This window comes from Bubalus kerabau, chromosome 12 (assembly GCF_029407905.1).
Source record: "Bubalus kerabau isolate K-KA32 ecotype Philippines breed swamp buffalo chromosome 12, PCC_UOA_SB_1v2, whole genome shotgun sequence".
NCBI lineage: Eukaryota > Metazoa > Chordata > Mammalia > Artiodactyla > Bovidae > Bubalus > Bubalus kerabau.
In genome coordinates, this window is record NC_073635.1 from 56,698,337 (window position 1) to 56,725,845 (window position 27,509).

General features: G+C 36.2%; 1 long non-coding RNA gene across 2 annotated transcripts in view; it reads right to left on the minus strand.

Moving 5' to 3' along the window:
* Positions 1–994: 994 nt before the first annotated feature.
* Positions 995–27,509, minus strand: part of LOC129624606 (uncharacterized) — an 89,855-nt gene continuing 63,340 nt past the window's right edge. For both annotated transcript variants that reach the window (XR_008701058.1, XR_008701059.1), the window contains exon 3: positions 995–1,945. This is a non-coding gene — a long non-coding RNA (uncharacterized LOC129624606). The remainder of the gene's footprint in view (positions 1,946–27,509) is intronic.

The following is a 27,509-nucleotide window of genomic DNA, read 5'->3' on the forward strand; positions in this document are numbered from 1 at the left end:
ATTGAAAGAAATGCTTGAATTAAATTTCAACTCAATATTTTACTGCTTTTTATTTCATTTTTAAGATGCACATACATATGCAGTTAATGATCATTCTTACCTCTTTCCTGTGCTAGTTACCATTGCTAAAGAAATGTCAAAGTTGTTCTAAGCCACCCACCAGTACTCATAAACAAGATGTATGTGGGTTCCCTGTAGTCATATAATAGAAAAGGGTCTCAGTTTTCAATGAAGAAGTTCACTGCCCATAAGTGTTTGTTTTCCTTTTAAGATTTTCACTTCTATAGCTTGAGCAGAATCCAAGTGAACTACAAGAACAATATTTCAGATCATTACGGCTTCCTTTCAAATTGAAATGGTATTCTCCTTTCCTTCTGATCAGATCACTACTAGCTTATGTATCCACTTAAATGCTGAACACCAAGTATGGGAAATATACTGCATGCTCCTTCCATGTCTTCACCCTTGCAAGAGACCTATAATTTGCACAAGAAGTCAGACTATAAATCTTAATAACATCTAATCTCATTGAGTAGCTGAATGGATCAAATGAAAATTGATTGCAACTATTTTCCAAGGGAATTCAATCTCAATATTGAGGACCATTTCTGGTAAGACAGACAATTGCAATATTTTTAGTCTCTCAAGTTCATGGAACATAAAGAAGTTTTTGATGTATGATTTTATCCTTTATTTTTTTCCTACTAAAATAATATGCTTTCACTTATAAAACATATACCAACTACTGAAAATGTGGAGCTTTGGCTTTAAATGTAATCATTCATTAATATCACTCTAAGATATTTGATATTCAATGTTGGTATATTTTTTCTCAATATTCTTAAAAAAATAAGTGATTTCTTTCGAATCCTTATTTGGCAAAACTAATACAATTATGTAAAGTTTTAAAAATAAAATAAAATTAAAAAAAAAAAGAATTTCCTACATCTTTAAATGAAATGGTTTCAACTTACTTTTAGCTTTATCATGTTAACAGTATGGCATTTAAAAAATATAATTATTCTCTTACAAAATAAATATGAAATGACTATCATGATTAAAGAATATACAATAAATGTAAAGATTCTGAAAATATTCTTAATGGATCTGCAACACACATAAAAAACATCAAAATTCTAAAGTCAGTAAGAGGCTGGGACACAAAGTACCTTCCTTGACAATACTGCCAAACAGAAATTAGGAATATTTTAAAATGAGACCTCCTAATCTTTTTAAGATGGTATAAATTTGATTTTCTGTTTATATCAATAGTATCTTTACTTACTTGCTTACTTAGGAGATAAACTGCCAAAGCACCATGAATTCTATGTTGTTTGGACCAGTTTTTATCTCTTTTATTTTTACTAAAATAGTATCCATAAAAAATAAAATTAACATTTACAAAGTGCTCAAGATGTGGCAAAAATTGTTCCAATAGATTAAAAAAAATCTTTTAAAAGAAAACAGACTATTTTTCACAATTTAGGATAGGCCTAAAAGACAAATGATATCAAATGTTAGTGAGGATGTGCAGCAAGTAGAATTCTCATTTACTGCCACTGGCACTTCTGACTGGAGAACAGTTTTTATGCTACATCAATTGGTGCTGGATATAATACTTTTCTGGAGAAGGCAATGGCACCCCACTCCAGTACTCTTGCCTGGAAAATCCCATGGACGGAAGACCCTGGTGGGCTGCAGTCCATGGGGTCGCAAAGAGTTGGACACGACTGAGGGACTTCACTTTCACTTTTCACTTTCATGCATTGGAGAAGGAAATGGCAACCCACTCCAGTGTTCTTGCCTGGAGAATCCCAGGGACGGGGGAGCCTGGTGGGCTGCCGTCTATGGGGTCGCACAGAGTCGGACACGACTGAAGTGACTTAGCAGCAGCAGCAGCATACTACTATTCACTAGTCCAGCAATTCCACTCCTAAATTTATTCCTACAAAAAAGGCAAACATATTTCCTTAAAAAAATGCACATATATGTGTATACCAATGTTATTTGCAGTAACCACAAACTAAAAATTAATCCATTTATCAACAATAGAAGGGATAAATAAATTCTGGCATGTTCATCCAATGGAATACTAGTCAACAATGATAAGGAATAAAATGACCACTACAGGCAAAATTGTGGATGAATCTCACAAATATGACAAGTAAAATAAACTAGGTGTAAAATGCTATGATATGCTATGCTATGCTAAGTCACTTCAGTTGTGTCCGACTCTGTGTGACCCCATAGACGGCAGCCACCAGGCTCCCCCGTCCTGGGATTCTCCAGGCAAGAACACTGGAGTGGGTTGCCATTTCCTTCTCCAATGCATGAAAGTGAAAAGTCAAAGTGAAGTCGCTCAGTCGTGTCCGACTGTTAGCGACTCCATGGACTGCAGCCTACCAGGCTCCTCCATCCATGGGATTTTCCAGGCAAGAGTACTGGACTGGGGTGCCATATCACTTTTATAAAGTTTAAATACAAAACAAAATAAATATATGATATTAGAAGACAAAATTCTAGTAATCTCTTAGGGAAAAAGTGACTAGAAATACACACCTAGGCCAATTCTGAGATGCTATTGATTCTCTTAACTTTCTTTTCCTCTTTTTTCCCCCAGTTTTTAAAGTAATAAGCAAAATAAAATTAAATATATAATATAGTTTATGCATTATACTGAGGCTTCCCTGGTGGCTCAGTCTGTAAAGAATCCACCTGCAGTGCAAGAGAGCTGGGTTTGATTCCTGGGTTGGGAAGATCCCCTGGAGGAGGACATAGCAACCCACTCTAGTATTCTGGCTTGGAGAATCCCTATGGGCAGAGGAGCCTAGTGGGCTGCAGTCCACGGGGTCACAAACAGCTGGACATGTCTGAAGCGACTCACCACAGCTGAGCACAGCACATGCATTACACTGGAGTTAAAAAAAAATCTGTCTAGTCAATTTTGTGAAGATTTTATCTGGTAAGATTTTAAAGTTTTTTTTGATGTGGACCATTTTTAAAGTCTTTACTGAATTTGTTACAATATTGCTTCTGTTTTATGATTTGGTTTTTCACCATGAGGCACATGGAATCTTAGCTTCATGACCAGGGATCATATCATCATTCTCTGCATTGGAAGGTGAAATCTTAACCACTGGACCACCAGGGATATCCCATATTTGGTAAGATTTTAGTAAATAATTTTGGAGAAGGAAATGGCAACCTACTCCACTATTCTTGCCTAGAGAATCCCATGGACAGAGGAGCCTGGTGGGCTGCTGTCCGTAGGGTCACACAGAGTCGGACACGAATGAAGCAACTTAGCACACATGCATACATTGGAGAAGGAAATGACAACCCACTCCAGTATTCTTGACTTGAGAATCCCAGGGACAGAGGAGCCTGGTGGGCTGCCATCTCTGGGGTCGCGCAGAGTCGAACATGACTGAAGAAACTTAGTAGGAGCAGCAGTAGTAAATAATTTTAGTCACAGATATAATTGATACATATAATATGGTATAATATAAAATAATATTTCTTCCATGGCTCTAATCACATTATTTGTTTTTAACATGTTCAGATTTTTTGAGAAGTCACCTTATACATGCAAGGAGATCAAACTAGTCAATCCTAAAGGAAATCAACTGAATATTCATCAGAAGGACTGATGCTGAAGTTCCAATACTTTGACTACCTGATGCGAAGAACTGACTCATTAGAAAAGACCCTGACACTGGGAAAGATTGAAGGCAGGAGAAGAAGGGTATGACAGAGGATGAGACGGTTGGATGGTATCACTGACCCGATGGATATGAGTTTGAGCAAGCTCTGGGAGCTGGTGAGAGACAGGGAGGCTTGGCATGCTGCAGTCCATAGGGTCCCAAAGAGTCAGGCATGACTGAGTAACTGAACTGAACTGACCTTATACATGAAGACTAGACTATCCTCATGATTTATGCTTCCAATTTTTCTACAATTTTAAATACTTTTGATAAAGAAAAGTATTAGTAGTAGGAAAGCCTAACACCTTCTAGATTTATGTTCTCATCTCTTAACGCCACTGCAGAAATAAAACTGAATGTTTTTCTGTTTTAGTTTCAAGATTGCTTTTTACTCTTTGAATTGTCAGATTTAATTCAGTTCCAATTTAAATGAATACTCTATCTAGGGATAACAATCTTTGCTTTGTTTCTCTAATTTATAAATTAAGGGGTAATCTTTAAACTATTGGAAATTTCTCATCTAGGTGGCAGAGATTTGGCCACGAAGTCCTCAGTTGACAGACATCATCTTGAGTGAACAGAGACCAGAGAATCCTCTTAAGACCATGTGATGTTTCTTTAGCAAAATTCTTTGATACTTGAGATAGTTTCATCTCTTAAAAGATTTTCTGCCACTGAAATTTGCCTTCTCAAGTTCTCAAGTTCATCACTCAGTTGTGTCTGACTCTGCAAATCCATGGACTGTAACCTGCCAGGCTTCTCTGTGCATGGGATTCTCCAGGCAAGAATACTGGAGTAGGTAGCCGTTCCCTTCTCCAGGGGATCTTCCTGACCCAGGGATTGAACCCTGCTGTCCTATATTGTAGGCGGATTCTTTACTGTCTGAGTCACCAGGAAATTTTCCTTATCTGGGATTAATTACTGAAATACATTCTATGGCACTTTCTGAAACTCAAGCCCATTAATGCATTTCCAAAATTGCTATATTTCAATCTGCAGAAGGTATGTTGTTTTACTTTTTTTATATTGAAGTATAATTGTTTAACAACGCTTTGTTGATTTCAGGAGTGCAGCAATGTGATTGAGTTATACATGTATCTGCTCTTTTCCAAATTCCTTTTGGAAAAGATTATTAGCATTCAGTAGAATTACCTGTGCTATACAGTAGATACTTGTTGGTTATCTATTTATCATTATTATTATCTTTTAAATATGGCAGTGTGTACATGTCAATCCTCAAATTTTAATCTATCCTCCCACCCACCCTTCCCCCCAGTAACATAAGTTCATTCTTTAAGTCTATAAGTGTGCTTGCTTTTTTTTTTAAATACATTTAGTTTTAACTTTTAAAAAACATTCTGCATATAAGCGATATCCCATTATTCTTGACTAGAAAAAAAGTAAAAAAAAATAAGATTATATCCAAAATAATCATTTTATGTTATTTTTTATAACAGCTGAAAATGATCACTTCTAAGGCTTTATATTAAAGGTCAATATAAATATATAATAAAAACTAATATTGAAGTTGTGTAGGAAAGGAAACTAAGGCAATTTGTTGAGAAAACTTTAATGACTCTTCTTAGAACAGGAATACTATCTTGTGCTGTAAGAATGGAAATTGCAATGTCCTGCACATTGGTGAACTTTTCTCTAGTAGAGAAATGGGCTTTTTGAAAAGACTCCCATGAAGTATTAATAGCAGCATAATAACAGAATACATGCATCTCTGCTGGGAGAACTCAAAATATACTCTGCAAATCAAGGGATAGAAAACTAAATTAAACTAGCACAAAATGAATGAGGTACTTTATTAATAAGAAGTCATAATCCAAAAAGTTTAAAATATGAGTTGATGTTGAGGGTCAGAAATACATACGCATTAACCTAGAACTCCATGTGGGCATTCACTCATTATCTAGTTCTATGAGTTAATGCAAATAATTCACTTAATGTAATTGACCAGTATTAAGCTCAATTCTAGATTGATGGATGATTCTTTGATATTGCACTCATATATTTTAAACGGAATTCAAAGGGAAATATTAGCTCATTAGTATAGTAAAAAAGTGCACTGTTCACCCAACCAGAGTCAAGCACTTCACTAGTTGATACAGACTTTGTTAAGCTCTGCTTCTATAAAATCTTGTGGTCCAAGATACTTCATTTTATCTGACACATCAAAAATTAACCCATTTACACTTTATTTCAACTAGGAATCTTTATCTCAGAGTATGTTGAAAGTCCATGTGTTCTTAACATTAATTTTCCCTGTCAGTATTGAATTCTGACAATTCATGTTTGAAACATATCTATTCATATTCACATGTTAAAACTCCAATTCCATTTCCAATATTTTCAATTATAATACTAATATAATTTCTCAGAAATTTAGTAATTGCTTCATTAACATTAATACCAATATATTTACTAAATCTATATGTCTAACATAGATTAGTCGCTCAGTCATGTTTGACTCTTTGTGACCCCATGGACTATACAGTCCTTGGAATTCTCCAGGCCAGAACACTGGAGTGGGTAACCTTTCTCTTCTCCAGGGGATCTTCCCAACCCAGGGATTGAACCCAGGTCTGTCTTATTGCAGGTGGATTCTTTATCAGCTGAGCCAAAAGGGAAGTCCGAGAGTACTGGAATGGGAATCCTATCCCTTCTCCAGCAGATCTTCCTGACCCAGGAATCAAACCGGGGTCTCCTGCATTGCAGGCAGATTCTTTACCAACTGAGCTATGAGTGAAGCCTATATGACTAATACATATATTTATTACAATTGTTACTAACTGAATGATAATTTAAAATCATGTATATGCAAGTCCATAGAATCAAGCCTATTTATTCCGGGGAATAACATGATAACCTATCAGTATGGAATTTCAGAGTGCAGCTTTTGGTGATTATATAAAGTAATTGCAATCAGGATTTAACTCACACCTTGGGGCACTGTATAAACTGAAAGATGAAAGGGACCTTAAACTAGTTGAATTCTCTACCAAGTAGAATAAATGATGGTTATGTCTCCTCTGATTGACATCCAACCACATTTTACATAGGATATTTGCAGTCCCGCACGAATCATTAGAAATCCCAATATATATTGAGACAAAACATCTGGCTTTCAATATCCTTTGTACATGAATCAAAGTTTTCTTTTCCCCTGTGCAGCATAACCTTTTTAAAAGCTAGCTTTGCAATATTAAACAAGAAAACACACACACACACACACACACACACACACACTATTGCTTGACAAAAATCAAACTTGAAACTCAATAAGTCTTTTCACATATAAGCTATCCTTTTTCTATCTATACTTACCCAATTCAATCTTACATAAATTAAATGAAGGGAAATTTTTACCTCTGTTGATTCTCACCCTTTTGATTCAGTTATTGCTTATTGGTAATTCATTTAATCTTTACTTATAATACATACAATCTTCACTGATAAGGCTGTATTATGACAAATATGTGTTAATATTTATCTTTAACAATCTATATGCTAAATGCCTGATTCAAGTTACATGAATTTGTTTGCATGATAAACAATAGCTGTCTGCTGCTTAATGATTGGTCTATAGGTGAAAATATTTACTTTGCAGTAAAACTAATAGTATTTTTATTCACTGGCATGTTTCATGGTCAGGTACTTTAATAGTTTCATACAATTTTAGACAATGAAAGGTTCTTAGGACTATAGCAAAAGTTTAAAAAAACAAGAAGCTAAACTTGCTTTTGATAGTTTTTATTTTTTATTTAAGTGATGTTTGGATATGATTTATTTAGAAAGAGCCAAATAGAACACTGGAATGAAATAGCAGCCAAACAACAGTAATGTTAAATCCCTCAGTTGTGTCTGAGTCTTTGCGACCCCATGGACTGTAGCCTACCGGGCTCCTCCGTCCATGGGATTTTCCGGGCAAAGGTACTAGAGTGGGTTGCCATTTCCTTCTCCAAAGGATCTTCCTGATCCAGGGATTGAACCAGGTCTACCTGCATTGCAGGCAGACGCTTTATCCTCTGAGCCACTAGGGAAGCTCCTAAACAACAGTAATAAGGCACGTCTATACATGAATAAAATGTCTTGTGATTATTTTGCATTTCAGCAAATGGAAGTACAGATCCTAAGTTATAAGAATTTCGCCTGGACCAATGAAGACTATGTCTGTGTCAAGTAACAATAACAACAAAAAAAGGATGATCTAGAAAGCTGAGAAGAAAAAAAAAAAAATGTGTTGACTCCAAAACCTGGAAAAAATCACAGATATAAAATAAGGGTACCTGGATATCAAAGATAAAATTTATCACAAGGATTGAGATTTTCTGGCCTTGCTCTCCAAAGTGTTTGCTGTTTTCTAATGCAGCTAATGGATTTGATGACCTGGGCTCTTCTCTGCTTGTGTCTATTAAACCCTCTAAGTTTCAAGTCTTGCTTCTCTTCTGGCATTTTCAGCAAACATCTAATATCTCAATGGTTTTAAATATGGCTGAAATAATTGCTGTGACAAAGAGGATGGAAAATACTTCTGGATTATGTTGGGTGTATATTATTCAAATAAGGATGCTTGCTTATTTAGCTTATTTAACAAAACCCTGCTTATTTAACTTATGTGCAGAGTACATCATGTGAAATGCCAGCCTGGATGAAGCACAAGCTAGAATCAAGATTACTGGGAGATATATCAGTAACCTCAGATATACAGATGACACTATACTTATGACAGAAAGCAAGAGCCTTTTAATGAAGTTGAAAGTGAAAAAGTTGGCTTAAAATTCAACATTCAAAAAATTATTATTGCATCTGGTCCCATCACTTCATGGCAAAAAAATGGGGAAAAATTACTTTATTTTCTTGGGCTCCAAAATCACTGTGGATGGTGGCTGCAGCCATTAAATTAAAAGACACTTGCTCCTTGAAAGAAAGACTATCACAAACCTAGACAGCATATTAAAAAGCAGAGACATTACTTTGCTGACAAAGGTCTGTCTAGTCAAATCTATGTTTTTTTTTTCAGTAGTCATGTATAAATGTAAGAGTTGGACCAAAATGAAGGCTGAAAGCCAAAGAATTGATGCTTTCAAACTGTGGTCTAGAGAATACTCTTGAGAGTCCCTTGGGCAGCAAGGAGATGAAACCAGTCAATCCTAAAGGAAATCAACCCTGAATATTCATTGGATTGATTGATGCTGAAGCTGAAGCTCCAATATTTTGGTCACCTGATGCAAAGCACTGACTCATTGGAAAAGACCATGAAGCTAGCAAAGATTGAGGACAGGAGGAGAAGGAGGGACAGAGAATGAGATGGTTGGATGGCATCACCGACTCAATGGACATGAGCTTGAGCAAACTCAGGGAAGGCTGGCATGCTATGGTCTATGAGATCACAGAGTTAGACATGACTGAGTGATTGAACAACAACAAAGGCTGCCTTAGAGTGCAATAGAACTAAGAATAATTCAACAAGTATAACAGGTGTGAATCAGAACTGTCTCTGGTCAAATGAACCAAATGGGCACCTTACTCTAAGCCATTATTCTCTTACAGGCTATCTGTTTTCAAGAGGAAACCCACGTAAAGCAGATAGACTCAAAAGGCAGGAGAGGAAGGGATTTCCAGAAGAAAATCAGGAATTGGTGCCAAAAGAAGGAATAAGAAGGAACAGGAGTCAACTGAAGAATGTGCAACTTGCTAAGGTAGATCTGGTATAGGCATTAGTCAGAGATCAATGGTTAAGAGGTAGGTTTAAAACACGGAGTTTTAGAAACAAAACACTCAGCATGTACAATTGTGGAGATTGCAAGCAGATACAACACTGATTTGGGAAACAGAAAACTAGAAAATGCAGACACAGACTCATCACCAGCACCCTCCCTTTCTCTGATTTCTAATCTTACTGAGATAACCTTTGTTTTTAACATCCAAAATGATATTTGCAATGTACATTGAGAAGAGTGCCAGTTCTGGAAAAAACAAATCTTCACTACCTTACATTGTGGTTCCAGTGATTTGTGTGTGTGTTCTTGAGAATTTTCTGAATGTTTTCATAGGTACTGCATTTCAATGACCATACAACTGCCAAATTCTTATTAGGCTTTTAATAAATTTATTCTCACCAACCTTCAGAGTCTCATAAACACAGATGTCTCAAATCATAATCTCTCTGAAGATTTGAAGTTTTATTTGATAACCACTGGATTTAGCAATCTACCCTACCACTTAGATACCAATTAGATGTTCTCTACCTTGGCTTCTACCTTTGGGCGATTTAAAATATGAAATTGGGCTAAGCAAACTCTGAAAATTTGCAGCAATGTAAAAGAGTTTCTGCAATATAAATCAATGTTTTACTTAGATGGGAAGTGCATGGTAAAACATTTAGAAGGAATTTTGGACTCAAGTACCTCGTATTATTACTATGCTCCACTGTGTCTGCTATGTACTCTCTCCTTCCATTAACATCTCAACTACTAACAGGGGAAGAAAAGTCAGCTTAGTTACAAATGCAAGCTGCCAGATGGCAGGAATTAGTTCATTGGCAGCCATTTTCTTTCAAGACTTCTTAGCCAACCTCTCAGGGTTGGAATTGTACTTTGAGAGCTATATAGCGGATTCTCTCTGGGATGGTGCAGTAAGCCCACTTGTCCATAGTATCAGTCCCTTCGCTTGGTGATGGAGGGTGATACTTACTAAGGCCCACACAGAATGGCAAGGAGGATCCTTATTATTTCAACAACTATGTAACTTCAGCAAGAGTTCTTAAGGGGCAGGTGTGAAGATGAGATATTTGTCCCCTTACACTCTCTGAATTAAACATTGGGCTACTGCTGGAATCCGGGGGTATAACTGACAATACCTCTAAGCGTCTGAGAACATGAAAATCCCTGGTGACAGCGGCTGAGTATGCAACAGTGAAGAAGACCACTATCCCTATCTGAACATTGTGGACGAGACCAGAGTGGGATTTCTTTAACCTGGAGGAGCCCAACCAATGGCTTCCTCTGCAAAGGGGAGGCCTGAAACACAGACACACCAGCGTTCTAGCCAGAATAACGAAATAACACTGCTGAAGAAGGGACAGCCCCTGACATAAGCCTCTAGCAAGTGCAGGCTGTGACAGGAAGCACACAGGAAAGTCCCAGCCAGGAAATGGCTAGAGTGGCCCATCACTTCTATTGCACCAAAGTCCCCACTTGAGCTAGTAACTAGCCCCTGGGGTGTAGCCAATTAGCACTGTTTGTTCTGAATATTCCCACACTTAGAAAATTTGGATAGAGAGAATAGCGGTAGCCACTGGCAGACAGAGTAGCGAACAAGTCTCAAGTCACTCTTGTGGTAGTTTGGAACCAACTAATAAGACCACAAAGCTATCCAAGAGTTGACTATTCTGCTCACAGTGCTAACTGTTTTATAAGATTTAGAGATTATTTAGATGGTAAACTACAACCCACACGCTTGGATCAAGAAAAGGTATAACTTTGTTACTTTCAGCTCCAAATGTGATAAGGTGGCCAGGCAGGACCATGACAGAGTGACACGGCTGGAACTGCAGCACTGGAACCCCAAGAGAATGGGGTCAGCTAGGTTTTCCAGGCTCCAGCAAGCGTACTGCATCCTAAATTGCTTCAGTTGTATCTGACTCTGTGACCCTATGGACGGTAGCTTGCCAGGCTCCTCTGCTCATGGGATTCTCCTGGTAAGAATACTGGAGTGGGTTGCTATTTCCTCCCCAGGGGATCTTCCCGACAGCAGGGATTGAATCTGCATCTCTTATGTCTCTTGCATTTATCACTAGCACAACCTAGAGGTTGGCTAATTTGAATGATTTCAAGCTCCAGGGCAGAGGGAGCTTCTCCAGCATCTGGTACCTCCTCTGGAGAGACCCAGAGCCTGAAAGAAGTGGTTGAGGTGTATATGTAATCCACTCTTCAAGAAATAGAATTTACCAGTATTTAGCCAGTGCCTCAAAACTGGGTCAAGAGAGCATTTTGAAAAAAACCTCTATAGCAAGACAGCTTAGTTGTAATTCCTGAAGAGAAGTTAAAGAGCTGTTATTGATCAATATCCCAGATTGCTGCTGCTGCTGCTAAGTCGCTTCAGTCGTGTCCAACTCTGCGCAACCCCATAGAAGGCAGCCCACCAGGCTTCCCCGTCCCTGGGATTCTCCAGGCAAGAACAATGGAGTGGGTTGCCATTTCCTTCTCCAAGGCATGAAAGTGAAAAGTGAAAGTGAAGTTGTTCAGTCGTGTCTGACTCTTTGCGACCCCATGGACTGCAGCCTACCAGGCTCCTCCATCCATGGGATTTTCTAGGCAAGAGTACTAGAGTGGGGTGCCATCGCCTTCTCTGATATCCCAGATTAAGCATAAACTAAAAATATAATAATAGTGGGCATCAATTATGGGATTGTGGGCTACCAATGAAATTGCCCCCAAAGCATGCTCTAATCTAAGAAAAAGAAGAACCCAGAAGGTAATTTATTTGTAAAATTGAAATTTGAGCAAGAAGGCTTTTGTAAATCTATTTGACTTTATCAGCTGTCCTCTTTATTATAGTTAAATGTTCTATTTTTACTAAGACTTCTTTGATTCCTCTACTAAAAAGACATCTTTCCTTCTCCTTTATCCCATTCTACTGCATCTCTCTCCATTAGCAATCAAAGTTTTTGTTGTTTTGTTTCATTGGTATCCTTAAAGTTTAGAATAGTTCCTGGCATGTTTATTGAATAAAAAAAAAAATGAATGAAACTCACCACATGTCTTTCTTTTTTTAACTGACTCTATGGTATTTTGCTTTTAAAATACTTCAGTATAAATAGTATGGTATATATGTATATGCAAATTATCTTTAATTTACCCACTAGCAGAAATTAGTTAACATTTGAAATACTCTAATCAGGAATCAACATTCCAATGAAAGTTACTTTACATTTTCAACAGTCAGTGAAATATGCTAAGAATGAATGTATGAATATGAATTTAACTATGAATATATTTTTTAAATGTATATATATATATATATGTCCATGTGTACACATGTGTATACACACACACACATTATCCTATTCTCGTTGCATCAAACTGTATAACAAATAGGTCAGACTAATAATTTCAGTATAGATTTGAGATTTATTGTTCTGTTGGCCCCCTGTTTTCAGGGAAAAATCTATTTCCTGTTTACTAGCCAAGAAGTATGACTGGTCCTGAAAACAAAATATTTTCTCATTTGCCTTGGAATTAAACTTTCCTGCAGCTTGCTTGAAGAAGGCAATGGCAACCCACTCCAGTACTCTTGCCTGGAAAATCCCATGGGCAGAGAAGCCTGGTAGGCTGCAGTCCGTGGGGTCGCTAAGAGTCGGACACGACTGAGAGACTTCACTTTCACTTTTCACTTTCATGCATTGGAGAAGGAAATGGCACCCCACTCCAGTGTTCTTGCCTGGAGAATCCCAGAGATGGGGGAGCCTGGTGGGCTGCCACCTCTGGGGTCACGCAGAGTTGGACACGACTGAAGTGACTTAGCAGCAGCAGCTTACAAGCTATAGTGTCTAAGGGCAGAGTGATACTTACCTGAGCTGTAGAAAGAATCTGTTGACTTAACACAAGAAGACTGCCAGATATTTCTCCAGCACACATGGATTTATTTGGGTCAACAGAGAACTGCAATTCTGGGTCTGCCATCATGGTGCTGCTGCTGCAGCTAAGTCACTTCAGTCATGTCTGACTCTGTGCAACCCAACAGACGGCAGCCCACCAGGCTCTGCCATCCCTGGAATTCTCCAGGCAAGAACATTGGAGTGGTTGCCATTTCCTTCTCCAATGCCACCATGGTGAGTCACATGCAAATCCCTGTGCTGCAAGGGAAGAACTTTTTTATAGAGGGGAAAAGGGGGGTTGGGGGGTCTACAGTAAAAAACAAAGAAACAAATCCACAGCTTTTTGTTGGTTGTGTCCCTGTCCAGGGCTTACCTGATAGCTCAGTTGGTAAAGAATCTGCCTGCCATGTGCCATGCAGGAGACCCCAATTCGATTCCTGGGTAGGGAATATCCACTGGAGATATAGGCTACCCAGTCCAATATTCTTGGGCTTCTCTTGAGGCTCAGCTGGTAAAGAATCTGCCTGCAGTTCAGGAGACCTGCATTATCCCTGGGTTGAGAAGATCCTCTGGAGAAGGGAAAGGCTACCCACTCCAGTATTCTGGTCTGCAGAATTCCATGGACTATATAGTCCATGGGCTCCCTGTCAGGAAAGAAGAGCCTCTCTTATTCCTGTTTGGCTCTGCTTTGGTTGTAGGGAGCTCTTTTTTCTGGTCTCCTGACCTTATTTGATATATCTACTGATTAATTTTTTACAAATATATTTTGCTGTTTTTCTTTTAAGTGCCTGGCTACTAGTAAATGTGTGTGTCCTTAGTATTATTCTCAAGTTTGCCTTCACTGCAGGAGGTAGATTATGTATAATTACCAGGGGATTTCCCAATATGAATTAAAAAGGAGAAAAACTTTTCACTTGTTGAAGAAATTGTATTAGAACACTTTGAAATATTTTAGTTTTGTGGTAGTTTGAGTCCTTTTCATGGGGTATTTCTTCTGGGTTTCCTTTGGACAATCATTTTGATTTGCCTGGTTCACAGTCCATATTTAGTATATCTCAGGATCCTTCCATGTAGGCACATGTATCTCTTAGCCAAGATGGATCCTACCAAAGAGGTCTCTGGGTAGAACATCCCTTAACATTGCTCCATCTTTGGCCTGCAAGGTGCCTTTTCTGTGCATGTGTGGTCAGGGAGATCTACTGACTGTGAGAAAAGAAGTATGTGGTCTGGGCAGCACCCAGCGTCCTCCCTTAGTTGTCCTGCTATTCTTGTCTTGGAGTTTGGGTCAATCAGGATTGAGTCTCCAATTGCTTTATCCTGGGGGGCAGGTGACATCTACCTCCTGCCTCAGTTTTAGTCCTTTTCAGGGTAGTCCAGACTATATGTGAGTTTTACTCCATGCAGCACCTTGTGGTAGGTCTGCTGCTGCTGCTGCTAAGTCACTTCAGTCGTGTCCGACTCCATGCTACCCCGTAGACGGCAGCCCACCAGGCTCCCCCGTCCCTGGGATTCTCCAGGCAAGAACACTGGAGTGGGTTGCCATTTCCTTCCCCAGTGCATAAAAGTGAAAAGTGAAAAGTGAAAGCGAAGTTGCTCAGTCGTGTCCGACTCTTAGCGACCCCATGGACTGCAGCCCACCAGGGTCTTCCGTCCATGGGATTTTCCAGGCAAGAGTACTGGAGTGGGGTGCCATTGCCTTGTCTGGTGGTAGGTCTAAGACATGCCTTTTCAGTTCCAGTACCAAAGTGAAACAACCAGAAGCACCTGATGAGGATATCCTCCTGTTTACAGAAAATAGGAAGGAAGCCTGCTGATCATCAAGCAGAGTTTGAATGACCTTAAACTTGTATTTAAGCTCCAATATTCCATGACTATTTTATCATGCACAAATTTTCATAGAAATTCTAAGAACTGCAATTTTCTCTCCTAGTATATGTGACAGGCAGAGTTTTTGTTTTTTAAAAAAAGCTTTAACCAATTTTAAAGCATTTTTGGGAAACACTGTATTTTAAAAGTTGTACTGGTATTTCCTTCAACTACCTAAATTTGTATAATGTGCTATACTGCAATTATTAAAGCAACAAACAAGGAAATAAAACAGTTCAGCATGTGCATTTGAAGAGTGAATGTGACTTTTTTTTTTTTTTCAAGGACATCCACTATTTTAACATAATAGTTCATGCGACTCACTTACATGAAGTGACAAGGCTAATTCTGGACGAACTTTTCACTCATAAAATTTGTGTTATGACAAATTTGACATTAAATTGTTCGTATTTTATTTGGCACTAGTAATAAAGGAAGCAATATTCACTACAAACAAAAATATTCTAATAATATTCTTCGTCACATCTCCTTCTTTAGATCTTTAGTATAAAACAGGATTTTGTCTCCTTTAAGAAAATTTCTACCAACTTTCTTCCTATCATAGATGCAGGAAATCATGTATAATATACTGTATCTTATATTTTATACTTATTCTGATAAAAATTTTATATAGCTCTGAATTAAATAGATAGTAATTTTGCTAGCCAAATTTTCTCATAAACTGTGATCCACATGACAATTTCACATATTCAGAATCACACAAAATTTTGAAAGAAAAGTGGTACAGGTAGAATATCCAGAGGAGTCATGAGTCAAAGCAATAAAGTACTCTAGAAAATGAACCTTATGCTACAAAAAGAAATACACTATAAACCAACATATTTGCATAAGCTCCTTAATACCTATGTAGAAAACCCAGATACCAAAGGGTTGTTCTATATGTCTTATTTAGTCATCCTGAAACACATATCTTACATAAAGCAAATAAATGCAAGTAATATTTTCTGGTAAAATAATGAGTCATATTCTTAGGGCAAATTCATTGAAACAAATTTAATATTCAAAATAATCATACCTGGGGTAAGATTTTGAATGAAACATAAGTCAAAGTTATATTAGAAATTAACCAACTTATTTAAAATAATAATTATGAATACTTTTACTCTTCTAAATTTATTTTACTATGGTTCACTCATTTTTTTTCTAAAGGTAAGTCTTCCTGGTCAATTACCAAGACAAATGTTATTCTGGGAACTGCATCAGAAAGCAAGATATACCCTGCCCCCATATTAGCAATGGAAAAAGAGGTAAAAAGCTGTCAGGTTTTTAAGAGTACTAACATCCCTGTTATGCTTTGTCAGTCAGAATTTATTAAAAAAAAAAAAAGAACTATGTTTTCTACTGTGCATATAAATGATTTATCTGTTGCAAACTCTTTGCATTTTAACATAAATAATCCTTAGAAATTCCAAAATGTGCCTATTTACCACACACCAGAAAATGCTTTATTCTATGCATATATATTGGCTCTAAGTCCTTGAATTCACTGCAGGAGGAGTCTGAGGAAAGGGTAACAAATACCCTACTGCTTACTGAATCATTAACTTGTGAAAATCTTTCTTTTTTTGTTGCTTGTAAAAAATAAATGAAAAAGATATTTCCTAGAGTGTTGACAATGATTATTACTTAATTTATCATTTAATGCATCATAAGTAAAACTTAATGTATTAAATTTCTAAAAATGCAAAATTTTAAGAAAGCAAAATGGTAACAATATGTAATCCTTTTCTTTCACAGACAGGTATTGATACAAAAACTAAAATTAAAAATGGTTTGTCTTTGTGAATATCAAATAAGTCGTATTTTTGGTCTTCCCTTTGATACCTCACATTTCTCCAAGAGGCATTTTTCTTAAAGCCATTGCTTCTTTAAACCTAGGAGGGACTTACACATGGCTGCTGTTGGTAACTTCTTGTGGCATTTCACTGAAATGCAATTTATAAATCTCTTGATGAACTCAGCTCTTGGTGTTTAAAATATCTAGGAAGGCCTTGACCCTGCTATCTATTCATTCATGCATTTTTAAACTACATAATTGCTTTATTTTGACTTGGAAATTCACTGATTTTTCTCATGGTTGCCTACTTTCTACAAGTAGTCACCTAACCTCCATTCCTAAGTCATTCATAAAGATCTTCCTTAGTTTGCTTATTTTGCCTTGAAAAGTCCTGGATAAATCCTAATCCTTTTTAATTAAGTATTATTAGTCTTTGTAGTTTAGATAAACTTGTTTCAGAATCTATAGTTTCCATTTTCCCATTCAATTCATGTCCATATATTTATAGGTGATAGATACTCAGTATTTCTCTCAACCATTTGAGAACCTCCAAGGGACTTTTCCTGCTCAAATCAACTGCCTTTTAGAACAGACAAGTCTCTGTCCCCAAACATCACTCCACAACCAGTGCTTCTCATCAAACAAATCAGGGGATTAGAAACAGCCAGAAGAGTAATTAGCCTCATGATTAGAAGTCTCTAGTGTGCCATGATGATTTGTATCAGTCACATTAACTCTCTGCCTTCCCAAATCCACCTGACTAGCTTATTTATTTATATTTACTTTCTAAGATTTCCCATGCAACAGGATCACATAGGAAACTACTTTGTGACTTTTTACTGATTTTTTAAAAAAACACCACCTTTCCATCTATTTATTTCACTTGATCACAGGTAAAAATATAGGTTCTTAAAAGAAGATTTATTAACCTTTTCAGGATAGATATAACTTTAGTTTGTTACGAGAAATAAAGTACTAAATTGAAATGATATATTTAAGCTATTTTAAAAGATTTTTTCCTTCTATTTTTCTGTCATGTTTAACCTGACAGCAAAAAGTCATCTGTGTTGTCTGACCTTTCAAGTATTAATTGGAAATCCATTTCAAACTTTCTCTATAAAGGTTTGACTAAGATAATTTTTTTAACTTTAGCTTTTACTAACATTAGGAAATTTATGAATATGACCTTTCATAATATTGAATCAAGGTATTCTACCAAACATGACAAATTCTATTTCAAAGCAGCATGAAATGTATACCAAATCAAATAGTAAGCAAACATTTTGATTGAAAATGCATTAATACAAGTTTTAAAGTCCCAATATTATTTCTGTTATTCAGAAGAAGAAATACAGACTCCTTATTCTTGGAAAATAAGTCTCCCCTAATTTTTGTGTTGAACCATAATATTAAAGTCCCAGGTGAATTTTGGTCACATGCAGTTAGATGCAGTATGAAGAAACAGGAATGGAAGGGAGGGAGCATTCCTGGACTGAAGTTTGGTTAAAACAGCAGTCTCTGGACTCAAAAGTGAAATCCCACTTCTACGATTACATTGGATGCTCAAGTCTTCAAACAAATCACTATGTCATAAAGCTTTTGTGAGGATTAAAGGGATTAAAACACACAGAGAACAGTGTCTTAAGAGTATACAGGAAGTGGTTAGTTTTAGGATTGTTATAAGAAGCACTCCCCCACATTAAATACCTTTCCCTATTATGACACTTGAAAGAGAGTGGCTTAGATCAAATTGACATCATGTACGTAAAAATAATGAGGCTCCTTGTCTGTCTCTTGAAGCAAATTAAATCTGATTGAATATTCTTCTTTAAATAAACCTTAATGATGTATTTCAGAGAAGAAAAGATTATGCTGTTTTACTATCTCCAAGAGACTTCAGCATCAACTATAAAGAGCTATTTTTCTGACTTAGTCTAGGTAGGAATGCTAATTTTTATAACTGTAGAAATTATGAGACTTTAAAGGTTTATAAAATATTAATTGTAAGACTTCCACGTTGTGTGTCAAGTATTTCTGAAGTTTTCACATAAGTATTTTGCAGTAAGACATAGAAATGCATGCCTAAGCCTTAGATACATATGTGTATGAATAACAGATATATAGCAAGGATATCCAGAGAAAGCAATGGCAACCCACTCCAGTACTCTTGCCTGGAGAATTCCAGGGATGGGGGAGCCTGGTGGGCTGCCATCTATGGGGTCGCAACAGAGTCGAACATGACTGAAGCGACTTAGCAGCAGTGGCATGGATATCAATCCTTAACATATCTTGGTAGCTTTAACCCATTTTAAGATTTTTACCTCTTCTTATTAAACATATTTAATCATTTTTTTTTTGCCATTTCACCTGAAGTCATTGTGAATATTCTTTATACTTAATCTTCTCACAAAAGTCTCCAGCAACTGTATACTAAGCATGGTTTTCCAGTCACTTGTGAAATCTTATATTCATTAGTGATAATCAGTACCCAGCCTGTACCAAGCCTAGAGATTCTTTATGTGTGAGTGTATATCAAATACAAGTACTATTTAATGAAGGAAAATGTACTGGGTCATGGTTCAAAATTACATGAGTATATTCCCTTTTTACTAAGAAAGATATAAACAAAGTTAGGAAGAAACAAGTTCTATCTCTGCTAAGTCAAAAGCATGGGTTAATAGGGACTTTGGTGTTCAGACCTCAACATGTTAGCAAATCTACAACTTTATAAAGTCTAGGCTGGTCTAAGAAATCTAGTTTGAGATATAAATTCTAGTTTAGTGGTTGAAGATTTGTTCCCTGGACATAAGCATTGCCTTTGATATTTGTTATCCCTTTATGACAGGAAATATGTGTAAACTCCCTAGCCTTGAATACACTGTAATTTATTCTTATATATTTCCATTTCCCCCAAATGTGAAAATAACCATAGATAAATTTCTCTAAACTAGTGTTTTAAGCTTCTCAGATTTATTAAAATGATTATTGATATATTTGGATAAGTATCTTTATAACTCTTTTGCATCATTACTGTCTTTTTTTTTTTCTTGCCTTCTGTTTTAATTGAGCATGTTATATTGTTCCATTTTATCTTCTCTCTTAGCATATCAACTACACATCTTTAAAAGAAATGTCTGTGGTTATCCACCAGTTTAAAATGAGCATTTAAAGTAAAGTTATCCTCAAAGAAAATTATTTCACATCATATGTAGTACATATGTTAGAAGGTACCTTCTGACGGAGTCCTCTCAGTTTCTCCCTCCCTTTCCTTGAGACACTACTTCTTAAATCATATAATACATTGTCAACTTGTTATTGTTGTTTAGTCACTAAGTCATATCCAGCTCTTCTGCAACTATATGGACTGTAGCCTGCCAGACTCTTCTAACCATGAGATTTTCCAGACAAGAATACTGGAGTGAGTTGCCATTTCCTTCTCCGTGGGATCTTCCGGACCCATGGATTGAACCTGTGTCTCCTGAATTGGCAGGCAGATTCTTTACCACCGAGCCACTTGTCAATACTATTGTTTAAAACAATCTCTTAATTTCAGGTCAATGAAGAATATAAAATATAAAAGATGTGTCTTACCTTCAACATTCCTTTTCCAGTGCTCTTCCTTTTATTATAGACCCAAGATTCTGATCTACTTCAATTTTATTCTGCCTGTATATTTTCTACTAACATGTCTTTATTGATAAATTTTCTGGTAATGAATTCTCTCAGTTTTGTTTTAAAGGATACTATCTGTTGAAATAGAATTCTAGATTGATGTCTCCCACAACTCCTACTAACCTCTTAACTATTTCAGTCTTCTCTTTTTACTTGCATGTTTCTGATGAAAATTTTGCTGTAGTTCTTATCCCTGGTTCCTCTATAAGGCATTTTTTAATTCTCTGACTTCCTTCAAGATTTTCTCTTTGAAGTTTTCTACTGCTGAATTTGATAGTCTCTTTTACAGACATACTGGTATTTGTTTATATTTGGTGCATCCAAAGCTTCTGGGATATTTAGTTCGGTATCTGGTATTAAGTATGCAAAACTGTCTAATACTATTTCTTTAAGTATTTCTTCTTCATTCTCTTTCTCTTATTCTTTTTGTGGCCACACTCTTTGATATTGTCCCACAGGCCTTCATCTTCTAGTTTACATTGCTATTCTTTTCATTATTCATTCTCTTTCCAATCTAGTTTGTGACTTTACTGATTTGTATTCAAGTTTGGTGATATTTTTTTGGCTGTGTTGAGTTTACCACTTAATCACTAAAGGCATTCTTAATTTCTGTTACATTTTTTGTTTAATTTCTAACAAATTATTTTACTTCTTAGAGTTTCTAACTTTGCTTGCATTGTCCACAATTTTTGATTGTTGTTACTCTTTTCATTAGAGCTCAAGACATATTAATCATGCTATTCTTGACTGACTATTCCAACACCACTATCATATCTGAGTCTTGTTTTCAAGATAGCTGTGTCTCTTTGCATGGTGCTGTTTTTTTTGTTTGTTTGTTTTTTCCTGTGTTTCTTTTGTAAAGTAATGGACTTCCCTATAAACTAATGTTCAGGTGGAATTTGTGTCTTACAGCTCTTTTAGCTGAAATGCACTGTTACGCTGGAGCTACCTTGACATGGTGATGTAGTATATGAGGGTGTCTATACTCTTTCAGTTAGACTCCCCCAGTCTTGCTCAGAACTTACTGGTTCCATGTCTTAGACCTGTGGCTCTTATAAGGATCTGCCCCTTCCCTTGCTCACATACATTTTATTCCCTTCTGTCTCAGACTCCCTTTCCTGTCTATATATTTCCCAGTCCATTTCCTTGAGGCCATGCTCCCTTTTGACTATTTGTTTTTTCTTTTTCTTTTAGGTTAGACAGGAAGGCTGGAGAGGGTTTGAGTGGGATAAATTTCCTACACCCCTGACTTTTTTTAGTTTTCAGAATTGTGCTCTGGCAAAATCTGTTCTATCCCTGTAGTGCAGATCCTTGTTTTAGAGACATTTCTAGGTATGTTTCACAATGGTCACTCTTTCCCTCTGAGATCCAAAGTCATGCGGGATCTTTTTGGGGGGTGAGGATCCCAAGAACCTGGTAAATCCCTGGAGGAAAAGCCTATGAGACTACATGATGGCCCCTAGAAGTTTCTCACTGCCACTCCAACGTACACTTAACCTCCAGAAACTCATTCATGTAAGCAGGTGCTGTATCTCTCTCTAAATATACTTTTCTCCTATATTTTGGGGTGAAGATTTTCCCTGGAATGTAAGTTTCTCTTATAACCCCCCTAAAAGGTGTGTTTTCCAATTTGTCCAGCCTTTTCTTGATGTAGGAATAGAAATAATAATGTCTAAGTTCTTTACATATCTTAGCTGATACCAGAAGCACTTTCTCAGTATTTAAACTTTAATTTGATGTAGGGTTTATTCTTTGTCCTTCTCATAATTATTCACACACACTTCCTGCATTATCCCATCTTATGCCATCATTATAAATGCTATGCACATTCAGGATCTTCCCAAATGTGTAATATATCTCATGAGATGTAAACCCATAATCTACTGCCAAATAATTTTTATACTAATGTGTCACTTAGGCAACCTCAAATTCAACATGTGTAAAGCAGTATTTGAGTTAAATCTGACATATATTTTCCCCTAACCTTCTTCATTTCAGAAATGTCACAGGAACCTATAAAATAGAGTAAGTGAAACACAAATCATCCCCCATTCCTTCTTTCTTTCATTATCTCTGACTTCCACACTATGCATCACAGTCTGGGTTTGAGGACAGACTCTGAGACAGGACTTAGAATCAAGGATGCTTATAAGGCAGTCACTGTGATCACAACATCTGTGGAGAACTGAGCGAAGACTCAAGCAAACTCATAGGAATACAAGACTTTGTACTTCTTACTTAACCTGTCACTGAATGTAGACTGCCCCCTAAGAGTGTGAGCTGGGAGGAGGTGGCTCTTTGCAACTGAGACAACCCATGAGGAGGATGAGTTGAAGACCATCTGCTGGCAGCACTCTCTGCAGCTGGTGCAATGAGTCTTTAAGGAAGATACAGAGAGACTGTGAGGCCCATCTCTATGTCCACCACAATCTCCAAAAGCAGCCATTATTTCAGTCACAAGACTGACACAGATTACATGCTGAACAAACTGTTACAAGAATTCAAAAGTAGATTTCTCTCAGACCAATGCATATCCCCTTCCACCCTAGCCCAATCCATCCTTCACAGAAGAGGTTAAAACACTCCTCTGAACTGTCTTCATTCATTTCTGCCTCTCCTATAACCCATTTCCACACTGCAGCCCAAGGATATTTCTTAAAATATAAATCCAGTCATGTCACACTGTGTGTTAGTCCCCTAGCAACTTCTTTTTACACCAAGAATAAAGTCTCAACTACAAGATCTTCTATGCATGCTAACTCACTTCAGTTGTGTCTGATTCTTTGCAACCCTAGCAACTGTAGCCCGCCAGACTCCTCTGTCCATGGGATTCTCCAGGCAAGAATACCGGAGTGGGTTGCTATTTCCTTCTCCAGAGGATCTCCTGACCCAGGGATCCAACCCACATCTCTTATGTCTCCTGCACTGGGAGGCAGGTTCTTCACTACTAGCAGCACCTACTTTTCCAAAATTTCTTCTTAATCAGTGTGCCCCACCGCCATCCTTCTTACACTGTTCAAACACAGTAGGTTCTTTCCTAACTCAGCACATTAGCCTGTAAGCTTGGCTTCCTGAAAGTCTCTTCTTCCTGTTAATACTGCAGCCTCCATTTCCTTCAGTTCTCACCTCGAATATTACTGTCTCAGAGAGGCCATCTGCAATCATTATTAACGTAATTCTATCTCCCCAATCCCTCCTCACTAGCAAATGTCACATCACGCACAAATTATTCTTGTAAAGCTTGCCACCATTGCATTTATGTTGTTTCCCTATTTGTTTACCTGTTTATTGCTTTGGTCAGCTCTATTAGAATTCAAGATCTAAGAACAAGCTATTGAATTAGTTAATATATGAAAAACTAAAATCATTTAAGATCAGGATGAGAAATGACCTTGCTAGATCCTATACTTTATAGGTTAAAAATCTGAGGCTTAAGTTTATTGGATTTTATTAGAGTCAAAGAACAAATCTGTTTTAGAGCCAAAACTGCAAAGAAGGTCTCCTACTACTAAATTTGTTTTATCAACATTCCTCCAATATTTTAATGCCTTCATATTATTGTAGCTCTAACAAATTGTACTCAAGTATGACTTTTTAATATAATAGCTTCAGACTAAAGAGACACTTCTCATCACTATATGACATCCTTTCAATAATTTTTATGATTTTAGACTTTATATATATATATATCTTTATATATATATATATATACCCACATATATTATCAATATATTGATTGGATTTACCTGTATACCTTCACAGCACCTTGCTCATATATTTTAAAAAGTGGGGCTTTTTGTGAGAGTGTGTGTGTGTGTATATATATATATATATATATTTTTTTTTTTTTTTTTTTTTTTTTAAGCTGAAATCTGTGCTTTCTACCTTGGTGTTGTTGACTGCCTTAACCCATCACACAAACCTGGTCTTTTATATTTTTCTGGCTTTCCTCAAAACTGTCATTAACTTGTCCATATGTCTCATAATAATTTTTCTGAGTAAAGAGGAGCACTCATTAGCTAATCTTCTGTACTACAGAAATTGAGATTACTTGTATACACAATCCAGGACATGATTTCAATGCTCACTGTCCACTGGGTGATTTTGTATTCCTTACACATAAAGAGGAATGATGACTATAAAGCCATCATATGTCAACTGATAGAGTCATGCTCTTATTTCACTGAAGCTCTCTGCATTATCTAAGAGCAAGTTTTCAGATGATGGATGACAGAAGCTCTTACAAGTCTTTGGCATCTTACAGAAAGCATTAGTCAAGCATATTTTGAGCTTGCTAATTTTATCAATAACAAAGTGAAGTGAAAGTTGCTCAGTTGTGTCCGACTCTTTGAGATCCCATGGACTATACAGTCCCTGGAATTCTCCAGGCCAGAATACTGGAGTGGGTAGCCTTTCTCTTCTCCAGGGTATCTTCCCAACCCAAAGACTGAACCCAGATCTCCTACATTGCAGGCAGATTCTTTCCCAGCTGAGCCACAAGGGAAGCCCATCAAAATTACCCCTTAATAACAAACTTCCTACTTCTTTGATCTTTTAGTTTCTTTGTTTCTTTAGCCAGTCATGTTTCATTGTATGGTCAATAGCAAGACACTATGCTTAATTCTTTTCTCTGCAATGTTTTTAAATATAAATAACAACAGAGTTGCTTTTATTATAATGAAATAAATCACAAAACTGAGCCTTGGATTAGTTGACTAACTTGTCCAAAGTCACAGAAGTAGTATATGGTATAACCAGATTGAAAAACAGGCCAATTTAAGCAAAGTTTCACTTGCATACATATTATGATAAACTGCAACTATGACAATAAGAAAAACATTTGAGTGTCTTTTTATATTTTATACTTAATAGGCACGAGAGAAAGGATTTCAATATGTTTTTACTATATACTGAATGATCATGCTGGTCTGCATGTGCCATGAATTATTCTATTTTCATGAAATTTATAAGTTCAAGTAATATCTCAAGAAAAATAAAGAATATGACTAAATGTCTACTCTGTTAGTTCACATGTAATACACAGAATAAAATATTACAGGTTGCCTTCTTAAGGGCGGAGTTGTACTTTTGCATTGATAATGGATATTTTTCAATCTTTCACCATTTAAACATCCTTTACATATTTACATTTTGCAAATGGTGAGTCTCACTTCATGACAGGAGGCCACACATTTGCTTTCCCAGAATATGGTGCACTTACGGCACAGCATGTGACCTGTATCAGCCAATCAGAGGCCTACCCTAGAGTTTACAGTTTGAAGGGGAGTGGCATGAAAAGGAGCCATTATCTCTAGCATAAATTGAGGGAGGGAGTTATAATGAGATCAACTTGCAGAAGAAGAAGAGGGAGATGCTTCATACACAGCCATGATAAAACTGGTTCTGTAACAGAAGGCAGCCATGGTATTATCTGTATAGTTTCCTGCGATGCATTCTATAACCCTAATTTCCTGTACTTCCAAGGTTCTCCATTTTACCTCATATCCATTAATACATATACCTTCAGCTCAACTAGGCTAGAATAATTTCTGTTGCTGTTCAAAGTATGAACTTTGTTATAATAATAAAGATTAAAAAAATTTTTTTTGCATAATAATTGAAGAAAAAGTGGAGCTCTAACTGAAGAGAATTTTTCATTAGAGGAAAAATGTCATTTCATTCAGTAGGTCTTCATTACATACATAAAAATTTAATACTGATTTTCTATTAATCTAATATTTACATTAATATAATTTGTCAAATGCTAATTCTGTCATTAATGTAGTTACATAAATTTAGAAACTAATAGTACACAAAGGCAGAGAGTAACACATAATTTTCTGTATGTTAAAATGGGAAAATAGTGGCAAACTATTAAGGTGACATAGTCAAGTGAAATGTTTTATTATAAATATATGAAATCTATATCTTTTCTCATAGGGTTGACAAAAAACTATTTTCTTTTTAGCTTTTAATCTTTTATAATCAACAGAAAAGTCAGGTTGACCTTAGTTCTGTGTCCAGAATCTGTGTTTCTACTTGGTGTTCAAATAATCCATAATGAAACAGAATTGACTAATCAGCCTTCCAAATTAACATGCATATTTCATTCTATTATAGTCTATAAAAACAAAACCTCATTTTAATTATTCTGTGCACATTTTCAGTGTGGACAAAATTAATATAATTCCTAGAATCTGAACTCAAATTTGAACTCTTTGGAATAATCTAATAAAGTTCTTGGAATCTTTTAAAATTAGAACTAATTTCCAGAACTTTTGCTTTCACTTTCGATTTCAGTGACAAAGTACTTTGCTTCTTTTATTTTAAAATATATTAAACTAGACATAGCTAATTAGAAGACTTTTCACCAATAACTTTTCTCCAAATATTAGCCTAAATTTTAAGCTAACATTTAATCTTATTGGAGAATGGATAAAATAAATAACATTGCAAAAGTAATATCATAACTTAATTCTGCATGTAAATATCTCAATAGTAGATGTATTTATATTTGTCTTTGACATTAATCAAACCAAATCACATTTAAAATATATCATATATTTAAAACAATAATTACATGGTTATATTTGAAAAAATTCTATATGTAAGTTACTTCCTGGAGCATCACTTTGCAATGCAATATAGTTTTCCCATTCAATTTTACAACATTCATATTAGTAAGACTTATTTTTATGTTGCATTTGAAAGGATGATTTAATATTTTTAAAATAAATTTTAAAAATAAATACAAAAAGCTATCTACTTTTATTGCACCAATAACTAATACTCATTATGACTTAATTATTTAAGTAATATTTTAAAGAGAATTATGTTTAGAATTATATTTAAAAGCAAATAT